The 12,772-nt window shown below is 50.0% G+C and overlaps 1 protein-coding gene across 1 annotated transcript in view; it reads left to right on the forward strand.

The window, feature by feature from the left end:
• Positions 1–391: 391 nt before the first annotated feature.
• The window catches only part of THRB (thyroid hormone receptor beta), a 188,098-nt gene continuing 175,717 nt past the window's right edge, over positions 392–12,772 (forward strand). Inside the window, exon 1 of the mRNA XM_081883409.1 lies at positions 392–494. The gene's annotated coding sequence lies outside the window, so the exon portion shown is untranslated. The remainder of the gene's footprint in view (positions 495–12,772) is intronic.

Below are 12,772 nucleotides of genomic sequence, written 5' to 3' on the forward strand. Positions count from 1 at the left end.
GGCATCCCCGAACGTCAGCCTGCGAGTTTCCCCTGTCGTGTCTAGCGCGCAGCTCGATTGCTTTCTGTTGCCCCGACACGCGACGGATATCTAGCTGCGAGTTCCGCCGGTCGTGTGAACCAGCCGGCGCGTGTAAGGGCAAGAGAAAGCAATCTATTTGCGAGTTTCGCCCTGTCGTGTGAACCAGCCGGCGCGTGTCGGGGCAAGAGAAAGCGGAGCGGGAGCGGGTGGGGGGGGGGAGAGAAGAGAGAGTGCGCCCAGCGAGGAAAGAGCCGCCTCTGTTTTGCCCAGAGAACCCGGCGTCCTGCTCCATTTGTGTCACTCCCTCGCCTGCGCGCTCTCCCTTTCGCTGCCTCCCGCCCTCCCTCCCTCCTTCTCGCTCTCCCGCCCGCCCCCGACCGGGTCACTCGAGGACACAGGCCGCCTCTCGCCGTGGGAAGCGCCGGAGCCTCGCCGGCGTCTCGCTTTGGGTCTTCCGAGCCCGCGCTTGGCAGGTGAGGCCCTCCTCCCTTCGCGCCCCCGGCCCGGCCAGCCGCCCTCCGGCCCTCCTCCTCCTCCCCGTCTCTCCCTTCCCTGCCCAGAGGGGGTTGCTTTGCAAAAGCTAGCGCGACGCGGACGGAGGCGGAGACTGGACGGAGCGGGAGGCAGGCAGGCAGGGACTTCGTAACGCGGCAAACGGGGAGGCCCGCAGGATAGAAATGGGAGTTTCCAGAGGAGGGAGGGAGGGATTATGGGCGCGCGTTACGCGGGGTTGGTCTAGATGACCCCGGGGCTCCCTTCCGACTCCGCGCTTCTGGTCCTTTCGAGGGGAGGAGGAGGAGGAGGACGGAGCGCCTCTCATCTCCTGCACGTGGGTCATTAAGAGCTGATTAGTTTCTCCAGCGGCGGCGGCGACAAGGGCGGTTGGAAAAGGAAGTGCCTCGGCCAGGACAAAACCGCAGAAAGCGACGACTTGGCCCCCTTTCAAGATGATTAAAGCGGATTAGTCAGCCCTCGGAGAGCTGACAGCCCGCGAAGTGTGATGATCCCGTGTCTCTGCGCGTTTCCCTCGGAAACGAAAAAAAGCATTTATGGCGTGGGACTTGTTCCTCTCGCCACCCCGGGGTGGCAATGGGGCTGGGATGCGCCCATCCCACAAGGGGAAGCTGGCTCTTACTCTCCCAGCCCTGTGGGCAGGGAACAAGACTTCCTCCGGAATTTAGTAACGTGTGAGTGGGGCCCAACGCAAATCCCACTCAGATCAATGGGGTTCAAGTTCCTGTGTGTAAGGCGGAGTTAGGGGTGGGGGAAAACCCTTTCTGCCCCCTCCCCGTCGCATACCCTCGTGGGCAACTTTCCAGATTATGGAATCACAGAATGGTAGAGTCGGAAGGGATCCCCTGGTCATCTAGTCCAACCCCCTGCAATGCAGGAATCTTTTGCCCAACTCAGGGCTCAAACTCACAACCTTGAGATTAAGAGTCTCATGCTCTACTGACTGAGCTAATTATGGCTTGCCCAATAGTAGGCAGGACCCGAGGCAATAAATAAATGCCAAAGCCGGCAGCATGGGCAAGGGAGCCAAGGGGGGGCAGGGAGGGGCATCTGCCCCCAATCAATAAAATTCAATAAAAGTACATAGCAAACTGAGGTTCTGCCTGCCCCCCCCAAAATCCTGGCTACGGCCATGGCCGGCAGAGCAACAGGTGTGAATCATACCTTGTATAAGGTAGGCTGCAGGCCAGCCATGCAAAAGGCAAAAGTTGCTATGCACACTTTTCCATCCAGCATGCAGGAAAGTTAAGAAGCATCCCAGTGGTACCTCGGGTTAAGTACTTAATTCGTTCTGGAGGTCCGTACTTAACCTGAAACTGTTCTTAACCTGAAGCACCACTTTAGCTAATGGGGCCTCCTGCCGCCAGAGCACGATTTCTGTTCTCATCCTGAAGCAAAGTTCTTAACCTGAAGCACTATTTCTGGGTTAGCGGAGTCTGTAACCTGAAGCGTATGTGACCTGAAGCGTATGTAACCCGAGGTACCACTGTATCACACTTCAAGGACACATTTCAGCTAGCTTAAACATTGGAAGGGTGGGCAGAGGAAAAGCCTGGGTCCCCAAGTTGTTGTGGGGCTACAACTCCCATCATTCCTAGCTAGGACTACGATTCCCATCATCCCTAGCTAGCAGGCTCCAGAAAGCTGCAATTGATGGGGGGGGGGGAGGAAAACATCTTCCTCCTGGTGTTTTCAGCCATCACCCAATGGCAGCACACATGCAGAATGCGCCAGGTTGAATTCCAGCGATGACTGTGGGTAGCCTTAAGCAAGATGCTTTGTCCAAAAGCCTGGGCAGCTGCTTTCAGCCAGTAGTCCAAGGATAGGGACTCGCAACTTCCACCAACCTCAGCCAGCATGTCAAATGGCCAAGTATGATGGAAGCTGAAGTCTGGCAACATCTGGAAGGCCGCAGACCCCCAGTCCTGGTGTAGAAAACATTGAGCTAAACCGACCAACGATCTGACTTCATGTATGGCAATTTCCTATGGTTTAGGTTAAGATTTTGCAGATGAACTTTTCCAGGATTAAAATTAGGACTGCCAGATTATCAAGATCTTTCAGATTGAGGCAGGGATGCTAGAAAACGACAGAAAAAGGTTGGGGCGGCGGACAAGCCAGTAGAGGTGCATACTTGGTTTTCTAGTTAAGATATGGTAGTTTGTCCTCAATTCCTAGCTGCAGCGCTGCAAGACAGCTGAATTTGAGCACTGTGGTGTCCTACGTGGTCTGTCGTGTTAAACTTTGGGGGCTAGTGAAAGTGGGGGGAAATCTAAACAAAGGGAGTTGTGTTGTAAAGGTACAAATTGTTGCCTTTCTTTGGTTCAGGAAGTGTTGGGATAACGCAGCTGGTTGGCGAGGCCTCCTCAGAATTTATTGAGGCGCTAATCTCTCAAGTGGAAGTCGGGATCAAAATTTGCATGTTCCTATCACTGATAATTAAATCAGATGTGACTTGGTAGCTGACCTCCCTGAGGGTATTCCAGTCTTCCTCATCCAAATATGAGCAGAGAAGTCAGACAGAAGTATGTCAGGCCCTGTTCCACGAAACGCTGGTTTTTAGCTGTCTTTCGTCTGACAGTCAGGAACAAGGATTCTGCTTTCATAGTCAATATTTTGTGTTGTCTGCTAGAGTTTAAAATGGCAAAAGGAGAGGAGCAGAGTTGAAATGATCTATGTGATTGCTGATTAAAAGGATGCCACAAAGATCTGCTCCCTCTCCCTCGGTAGGTTTGTGTATCGTTTGCCAAGTATGAAACATGATTTACCTCCTGCTGCTTCCAGATAGTTCCATGTGCCCTCCTCGCCACAGGAATTTCCTAAATAAACTACTGACGTTGGTTGGGATTTTGCTAATGGTAGTATAGGGTTGTCGAGGACATTCAATTTTTCCATCTATTTACTCCAACAATCTTTTTTAATAGAACTGCTGTCTGTTGAAATCTAGGTTACCATCTTGAGTTCAGGGCTTTGCGCACAAAACAATGCGTAATGCAGTGTGATAGTTCCAATGTGTTCATAGAATCGTACAGTTGTAGAGTTGACAATTTAGGACTATTTTGCCCAATCTGAGGGGAACCTGAGATTTAAGAGTAATAATAACAATAATAATTTATTATTTATATCTCTCCAGCCACTCTTGGTGGCTCCCAACAGAATATTAAAAACACAATAAAACATCAAACATTAAAAACTTCCCTATACAGGGCTGCCTTCAGATGTCTTTTAAAAGTCAGACAGTTGTTTATTTCCTTGACATCTGGTGGGAGGATGTTCCACAGGGTGGGTGCCACTACCGAGAAGGCCCTCTTGCCTGGTTCTCTGTAACCTCACTTCTTGCAGCAGGGGAACTGCCAGAAGGCCCTTGGAGCTGGACCTCAGTGTCTGGGCTGAATGATGGGGTTGGAGACGCTCCTTCAGGTATACTGGGCCGATGCCCTTTAGGGCTTTAAAGATCAGCACCAATACTTTGAATTGTGCTTGGAGCCAATGTAGGTCTTTCAGGACCGGTGTTATGTGGTCTTGGCAGCCACTCCCAGACCCCAGTCTAGCTGCCACATTCTGGATTAGTTGCAGTTTCCGGGTCACCTTCAAAGGTAGCCCCACACAGAGCGCATTGCAGTAGTCCAAGCAGGAGATAACCAGAGCATGCACCACTCTGGCGAGACAGTCTCATGTTCTACCTGCTGAGCTCTATCTTTTCACTGTGGGAGGTGAGGCAGATCTCTGCCTGAGAGAACACCAGCTTAATTTTCTATAAGAGAACGGTACCATGGCTCTTCCTGTTGTGTCTGTTTCCCTCAATCAGGAGTGGGGAACCTCAGATCTTGGAACCAAGATAACAGTTGCGCAAAGGCTCTCCAAACTTCTCTGTCTTGCTCGGACTCTTCTCAGCTTGGCGCCTCTCCCTGGCTCTGACTTTCACCAGCCCTGTTTGCACTATCACTAAGTGTTTTGGCCTTTTTGATGGGACAATGAGCTGCTTGTGCGTAAAAGCTTGATCCCTCTGGTGTTTGGCTGGTCAACCAAACCGAGGCACTAACGGAGCCTCCCAAGGCGTGACTCCGTTAGTCGCTGGTAGAATCTGACAGTGGGCGTCTACGAAATTTACGCCAACATAAAAGTTGTTTCACGGACATGCGCCTTCGTGACTCTCTGCGTGACAGCTTCCGGCGAAGGGTGGGAGTTGCCAACGGGGGTCTTGTTACCTCTGCACTATTCTCACTAGAAGTATCCCAGAGCCCTCCCTCCTCCGACTCCCCTTCTGCCGGAGCTTCTGCTCTCCCCCTGCTGGTTCCCTCCTCCGCTGCAGAATCTCTCCGAGTCTGCTGGAGCCTCTGCACCATCTCTCTTTCCGATGGCAGTTCCCTGACATCCACCTCCCCCTCAGGGCCCCCTTCACCCCCCGCTTCCTCTCCCACTGGCGGTGAGGGCGGAAAGCCCCTAAAGGAACTCTCCTCGTCGTCCGAGGATTCAAACACTTCTAACCATGGTGTACCGTCTCTCTCCCCGTCTTCCTCTTCTTCGTCGGAGTCGGCTTCCTCACCCACCCCTGACTCTGGGAACCCTCCAAACTCTCCTTCCTCATCGGTGGTCCCAAAGTGTTCCCTTCTAAATCGTGCCACTGGTTGCGGTTTTTTTGGGAAACGCCGATGAAATGTTTCTATTAAAACCTCGTCATTGACTACCTCAGCGGGTACCCAAGTGTTTTCCGACTCTACTTCCCCCTCCCATTCTACCAGATATTCCACCTGATCCCCCTTCCACCTGGAATCAATGATTCCTGCCACGTTCATGTCGCGTTCTCTCTCTTCTATCACGGGCGTTCGGGAGACCTCTCTCTCACGCTCTCCCCCCCATTCACGTCCCTCTCGGTACGGCGACAGTAATGACCTGTGAAATACTGGGTGCAATTTCATGTGACTGGGCAGTCTGAGTTTGAATGCTACTGGGTTCACCTGCTGTATGACCTCAAAGGGTCCCAATCTTTTGGGTTTCAGTTTCTTACAACCCCCCTTGAAAGGTAGTCCCTGGGTGGATAGCCACACCCGGTCTCCCACCCTTATAGTTTCACCTTCCCTCCTATTTTTGTCTGCTTGCTTTTTATATTCTTCCTTGGCTCTCTCTAAGTTAAGTTGTAGCTGACGGTGGATGGCTTCCATCTCTTCAACAAAATGTTCCGCCGCCGGCACACTCCACCTCTCCCCTCCTTCTCCTGGAAATGCCCTGGGATGACACCCATAATTTGCCAGAAAGGGACTCAGCCCTGTGGACACGTTCTCAGCGTTGTTGTAGGCAAATTCTGCCAGAGGTAACTTATCTACCCAATCATTTTCTCGGTCCTTTACATAACACCTCAGGTATTGTTGTAAAATCCCGTTTGCCCTTTCCGCTTGCCCATTTGTTTCCGGGTGCCGGGCAGTGGAGAAATTGATTTCCACGTGCAGTAAGCTCATAAGTTTCCTCCAGAACCTGGAAGTAAACTGTTTCCCTCTGTCGCTGACCACCCTCAAGGGGGCGCCATGCAACCGGAAAATATGCTCTACGAACAACTTGGTGGTTTTCTCCGCTGTGACCGCATGTGAACAGGCTATAAAATGACACATCTTAGTTAATAGATCTACCACTACCATGACCGCTGTTTTGCCCTTGGATTTTGGCAGGTCCGTCATAAAATCTATGGAGACTGCCTCCCATGGCCTTTCTGGTGTGGGTAAGGGTTGTAAGAGCCCCGCTGGCGCCACCCTCTCCCCTTTCGCTCGCTGGCACCTGTCGCAACCCCTGACATATTCCCGTACATCCTCCCTCACCTTGGGCCACCAAAACTCCCTGGTAACCAACCACATGGTTTTGTGCTGTCCAAAATGCCCCGCTGTGGGGCTATCATGCAACTGCTTGAGTACTCTGCCCCTCAGTTCCCCATCGGGTATGTACAGTGCCCCTTTGTAATACAACGCCCCACTCTTTTCTTCAAACCCCCCTGTGTTCTCCTCTGTCCTCCTGAGTTCTCTGAGTTTCTCTTGGGCGTATTCGTCGTTCTCCGTACCCTCTAACAGTTCTTTCTGCCCCACCAAAGCCGCCCCACACACCCAGCGGTCTTCAGGGATTACGTGCCTTGCTTCCGGCGCGCCCTCCCCCTCTAAGTACTCAGGCTTTCTGGAAAGAGCGTCCGCCCTTACGTTTTCGGACCCTGGCACGTAACGAATCTCAAAATTGAATTTGGAGAACTCCTGGGCCCATCTCACTTGTCTCTGGTTCAGCACTCGGGCTGTTCTCCAGTACTCCAGATTTTTGTGGTCAGTCCGGACTTGAACCTTGTGCTGCGCCCCAATCAGCAAGTGCCGCCATCTCCGGAATGCTTCATGAATGGCGAGCAGTTCTCGGTCGTATACTGTGTAGTTCCTCTCGGATTTGTTCAACTTCCGCGAGAAGAATGCACACGGTCTCCATTCAGACGCATCTTTCCCCGGCTGGAGAAGCACGGCCCCTACCGCTCGGTCTGACGCGTCAGTCTCCACTCGCATTGGTTGCCGTAGATCCACGTGCAAAAGTTGCTCCTCCGACGCAAACGCTGCCTTTAAGCGTTCGAATGCCCCTTGCGCTTCTTCCGTCCAAGCAAATTTTTTCTTGCTGCTAAGACAATCCGTGATGGGCGCTGTTAAATGGGCAAAGTTCTTGATGAACTTCCTATAGAAGTTTCCGAAGCCCAGGAACCTTTGCACGTCCTTCTTGGTCTTTGGTGTTTTCCATTCCAGTACCGCTTGAACCTTGCTGGGATCCATAGCCAACCCCTTGTCAGACAACCGGTACCCCAGGAATTCCACCTCCCTGCTATGAAACTGGCATTTCTCCAGTTTCACCCACAGCCGATTTTCTCGCAGTTTGCTCAGTACTTCTCTGACATCTCGCACATGCTGCTCCTCATTCTCTGAGTACACCAGGACGTCATCTAAGAATGCCACGCAGTTCTTGTAAAGCAATGGCCCCAGGACGTGATTCATGAATGATTGAAAGCAGGCGGAGCCCCCTTGTAATCCAAAAGGCATAACTAGGTACTCAAACGCCCCCAAGGGGGTGAACATAGTGGTTTTCCACTCATCCCCCTTCCTCACACGTATCAAGTTATATGCCCCCCTAAGGTCCAGCTTGGTAAAAATCTTCCCTTTTCTCACCCGTGTCAGAATGTCATCAATTCTGGGCATAGGGAAAGTCACTGGTTCTGACACAGCATTTAGGGCCCTGAAATCACACACAAGCCTGGGTTTGCCCGTGTTTTTTTTGTCCACAAAGAACACTGGGCTGCCCCCCACCGCTCGTGACTCTCTGATGAAACCTCGCTTGAGGTTCTTGTCAATGAACTCCCTTAACTCCTGCATCTCACGGTCTGACATGGCATACAGCTTGCCCACTGGCAATTGTGCTCCTGGGAGTAAGGTGATTTGACAGTCAAAGGGTCTGTGCGGGGGCAGTTTATCTGCTTCCTTTTCACTGAAGACGTCAATCAAATCAGCGTATTGTGGTGGCACCTTCCCCTTGTCAGTCACTTCCATCCCTGCTAGAGTGGCTCTGGCCCCTGCCTGACCCTCTCCCTCCTTGCAGTGTTCTAGGCAATGTGCTGAACCAAAGGAAACCACCCTCTGATGCCAGCCTACTAGCGGATCGTGTAGTGCCAGCCAGCTCATTCCCAGAATGATGGGAGCTCCTCCCAAGGTGGCTACATTAAACGCTATCAGTTCTGTGTGTCTTGCCACCCTCATAATCATTGGTACAGTCTGTTGGCTCATTTCTCCCCCCAACAGTTCCCTCCCATCAATCGTGGTTACTTGCAAAGGCTTACTTAATGGGAGAGTTTGTATCTGGTGTTCAGCAGCAAACTCCTTACTCATGAAATTACAGGAGCTGCCTGAATCCAATAGCGCTTTTATCTTTAGTGGGTGTCCGTTTGACAGTTCCAGCAACACCTCTATCACAAGCGCTGGTCTTGGAGGTTCCGGCGTGGGCACATTCACTACTCCCTGGCCTGGCTGCTGTGCCCTGATGTTGGCAACCAGGCGTTGGCTTTTACTTGCTCCTCTATTTCTCCTTCCTCCTTTCCCCCAACAGTTCCCGCCATGCCCTGCCATTCCTTCCTTTGCGGACAAACTCTGGCAAAGTGCCCTGGCTGTTGGCAGAGATAACATCTCTTGGCACTCTTTCCCTCCTTCTTCCGCCCTTCACTGGTGTTTGAAACTGCGCGCGCGCTGTTCCCAGTTCCATCGGCTCTGCGGGCGGGAAAGACTGCTCCGGAATCTCTGGAATGCGGAAGTCCTTCCAACGTTCCCCCTTTCCTTCCCGCTTTTCCAAAGCTCTTGCTTCTTGGCGCGCTCCTATGGACAGTGCAGATTTAGTCAGCTGATCCATAGACTCCGCCCTGGGCGCCCGGGAAAGTTCATCTTTCACGGTCGGAGAGAGCCCTTCTTCAAATAACATTTGAATAGGTTCACTTGCTAGATCCCACCCCAGTCTATGAATAAGCATAGTGAACTCAGTCCAGTACTCACGTACAGATCGGCTCCCCTGTTTGCACCCCATCAACTGCCTCCGCACCACCCCCTGCTCAATCTCGCTGGAAAACATCAAGTCCATGGCGCGAAAAAACTTCCTCGTGTCCTTTAAGATATCATTATTGGCTGCCATCAGGGGTCGAACCCAGTCCCTCGCCCCTCCCTCTAGATGGCTAATTACGTACGCCACTCTAGAGTTCTCATCGGTGAAGTCATCAAACAGTAGATTGAGAGCATATTGCATCTCCGTTCTAAAGGCTTGATAGTTCCTGGGATCCCCCCCAAATCTCTGCACCAATCCAGGCACCTTTCTGGCAAGTGGGGCGGTTTTCCCCTTATCCGCATCTTGAGCCCTCCTCTCCTCAAGCCTCGCCGTTTGCAGCGCGAGCTGGACCTCCATCGCCCTGTACCTTTCCTCCAGGCTTGGACCTGCTCCAGCTCCAGCTCCTGCGGTTCCGGCTGGTTCGCTCATGATGCCCTCTGCTTGCACAAGCTGCTTTCAAAGACTGTCAGATTGCTTTGATGGGACAATGAGCTGCTTGTGCGTAAAAGCTTGATCCCTCTGGTGTTTGGCTGGTCAACCAAACCGAGGCACTAACGGAGCCTCCCAAGGCGTGACTCCGTTAGTCGCTGGTAGAATCTGACAGTGGGCGTCTACGAAATTTACGCCAACATAAAAGTTGTTTCACGGACATGCGCCTTCGTGACTCTCTGCGTGACAGCTTCCGGCGAAGGGTGGGAGTTGCCAACGGGGGTCTTGTTACCTCTGCACTATTCTCACTAGAAGTATCCCAGAGCCCTCCCTCCTCCGACTCCCCTTCTGCCGGAGCTTCTGCTCTCCCCCTGCTGGTTCCCTCCTCCGCTGCAGAATCTCTCCGAGTCTGCTGGAGCCTCTGCACCATCTCTCTTTCCGATGGCAGTTCCCTGACAGCCTTGCTGATCTGTGACTTTTTGCCTTCCTAGATGGAGAACAGAAAGAAGTGTGCAAGTGTCAGCTACACTAGTGGCCAAATTGTGGAAACCTTTTGGAAAAAGTGTATTTCCGCGGGTGGCGCTGTGGGTTAAACCACAGAGCCTAGGGCTTGCTGATCAGAAGGTCGGTGATTCGAATCCCCACGACGGGGTGAGCTCCCGTTGCTCGGTCCCTGCTCCTGCCAACCTAGCTGTTCGAAAGCACATCAAAGTGCAGGTAGATAAATAGGTACCGCTCCGGCGGGAAGGTAAACGGCATTTCCGTGCGCTGCTCTGGTTTGCTAGAAGCGGCTTAGTCCTGCTAGCCACATGACCCAGAAGCTGTACGCCGGCTACCTCGGCCTGTAAAGCGAGATGAGCGCTGCAACCCCAGAGTCGTCCGCGACTGGACCTAATGGTCAGGGTTTCCTTTACCTTTACCTTTACCACTTGATTGACTCTCTAAACGCTCCTGCTCATTGGCTACATTCAAATGAAGGAAAGCTACTGCCTATCAACCTAAGCAAGTTGTGCTTCCTTTTTCTGGTTATTTGGCTGTAACTTTTGATAGAATACAGATAATTGAACAAACTTTGTTGCGTTACAGTCTTCATTAAATTATCTTTGCACTGATATATAATTTTATGGTATTACTAAAAAAAAATAAAAGTGGTGTTATGCGCCATCAAACTTCAGAAATACATTTTTCCCAAAAAGTTTCCACAATTTTGGCCACTAGTGTATACAAAGGTACAATGTGTGTTTGTGGGGCCACCCACTTCTGCCTTGGGCCATCCACCACTTGCATGTGGCCCTTGAAAGGTTATCCCGAATGGAATGTGGCCCTCAGACAACCCCACTCCACCCACCCCTCATCTGGGCATCAATAAGGTCTTTGAATGTCCTTTTTGCTTGCCAATGCCATCCTGTTTTCAGTGGCCAACCAGATGCCTGTAGGAAGTCTGCAAGCAGGAAAATAGACATAAATTCCTTGAAGTTAACCCTATTAATGGCTGCAAATCATGATAACTATATGTTACCTCGAGAAGCCTTTATACCTCTGTATAGAAACTGCCAAGAAGCAACAGGAAAGAGAGATATTGCCTTTTGACTTCTGCTTGTGAGTTTCCCATAGATGTCTGGTTCTCTTTGCTGGTAAACAACAGCTCCACTTATGCTCTCATATGGGAAAAGACTTTATACTGTGAAATATAATTGTGACATTGTTCTAGATCTTTGTCAATGGCGTAACCTTATAGAGGTCCTTTGCGCAACTGTTACAATGCAGCCTATCACTAACACCTGTGCGTTTGAAGGATAAATTGCTACTTACATTGTTTCATATTATATAATTGTTTACGGGTAGTATTGATACGAGACACTATGGCCAGAAAGAGGAGTGTTCTTTTTTTACTTTTTTTAAAAAAAAGTATAGGCAAACCAAGGTTTCCACAGCGCGGAGGCAGGAAATCTGGAAAGGACAGCAAGACATTTGTGTCTCAGCCCCACACCGCACAAATTTTTCCTGTTCTGAATGCTTTAATTCTTATAATTAATGAAATTGTCAGCTGTGTGCAACAAAAGCACTTATTTGACCCTTTTGCCATGGCAAGTTAAATTATAGTAAATTATGTCTTTGGAGCAGGCCTACACAACACGTAACCTACATGACATGACAACCTGACGTGGCAGTCCGCCAGATTGTTCATAACGCCTTCGGTATAGCAGGTTGCTTGAGGCTGAAAAGCCAAGGGTATAGAATAAACCCAGTGGAATGCAGAATGCTGCAGTTTAAGTCCTATATTGCCTCGAAGGCTGCATATGCAGACTGCCCAAGTGTCCCTATTTTCCAGGGACAGTCCCAGATTTACAGAAGCCGTCCTGTTTCTGATTTGATCCTGAAATGACCTGCTTTTCCTTAGGACGTCCCTATTTTCATCTGAGAAATGGAGAAGCGTATAGAATTATCCAACACCCCAAGCCATGTGAAGGCAGCCCTTTATAGGGAAGTTTTTTTAAAAAGTTTGATGTTTTACTATGTTTTTATATAGGTTTTTTAACTTGTATGTTTGCATTAATTACATTTTTAATATGTCAACACAGGATGGATTTTGCTTCCCAGTCAGATGGGCAGGGTATAAATGGAATAATAATAATGGCATTTCTATTTTCATTGGTGAAATGTTGGAGGGTATGTATATGTACATGTATACTACAGATAATCTAGAAGTAAAACAAATATTAAATATTTGATTCTGCAGTCACAAAACTGACGGCCGAGTACTGCATTTCAGTGGCAATGAGTAATTTTCTACAGCTGCCCCGCCCCCCGGCAAAACAACTGACCGATATTGAACTATAGTTTCAAAACCTCTTGTGTATTAAAGAAGTTGAAAAAAAGAGAAAGCTAAATGGCATACGGGTGTTTTTAATTGGGGAGGGGCATATTAAGCACAAAAACATTGTAGAAAATAAAACGTGGGCAAGTGGCTAAGTGAAAGTATGGAGCAGACTTCTCAGATTTTTGAGCTCGGAGCTTGATGACACATTAGAAACAGTTGTTTCCAAATTAAAACAACAACTATTATTGAAATTGGACTGAGGCCAGAATCACTTGCAGAAAATGCTTGCAGGATCTACTGCGTTATGATTGCTAATGTCTCCAAAAAGAGCTCATCACAACACCTACAAATAGAGCTTTAAAGTGGGATAATTGTTTATGTTATGAAACATAGCGGAGGTAT

This window comes from Podarcis melisellensis (genome assembly GCF_964234715.1).
Source record: "Podarcis melisellensis genome assembly, chromosome: 12".
In the NCBI taxonomy this organism is placed as follows: domain Eukaryota; kingdom Metazoa; phylum Chordata; class Lepidosauria; order Squamata; family Lacertidae; genus Podarcis; species Podarcis melisellensis.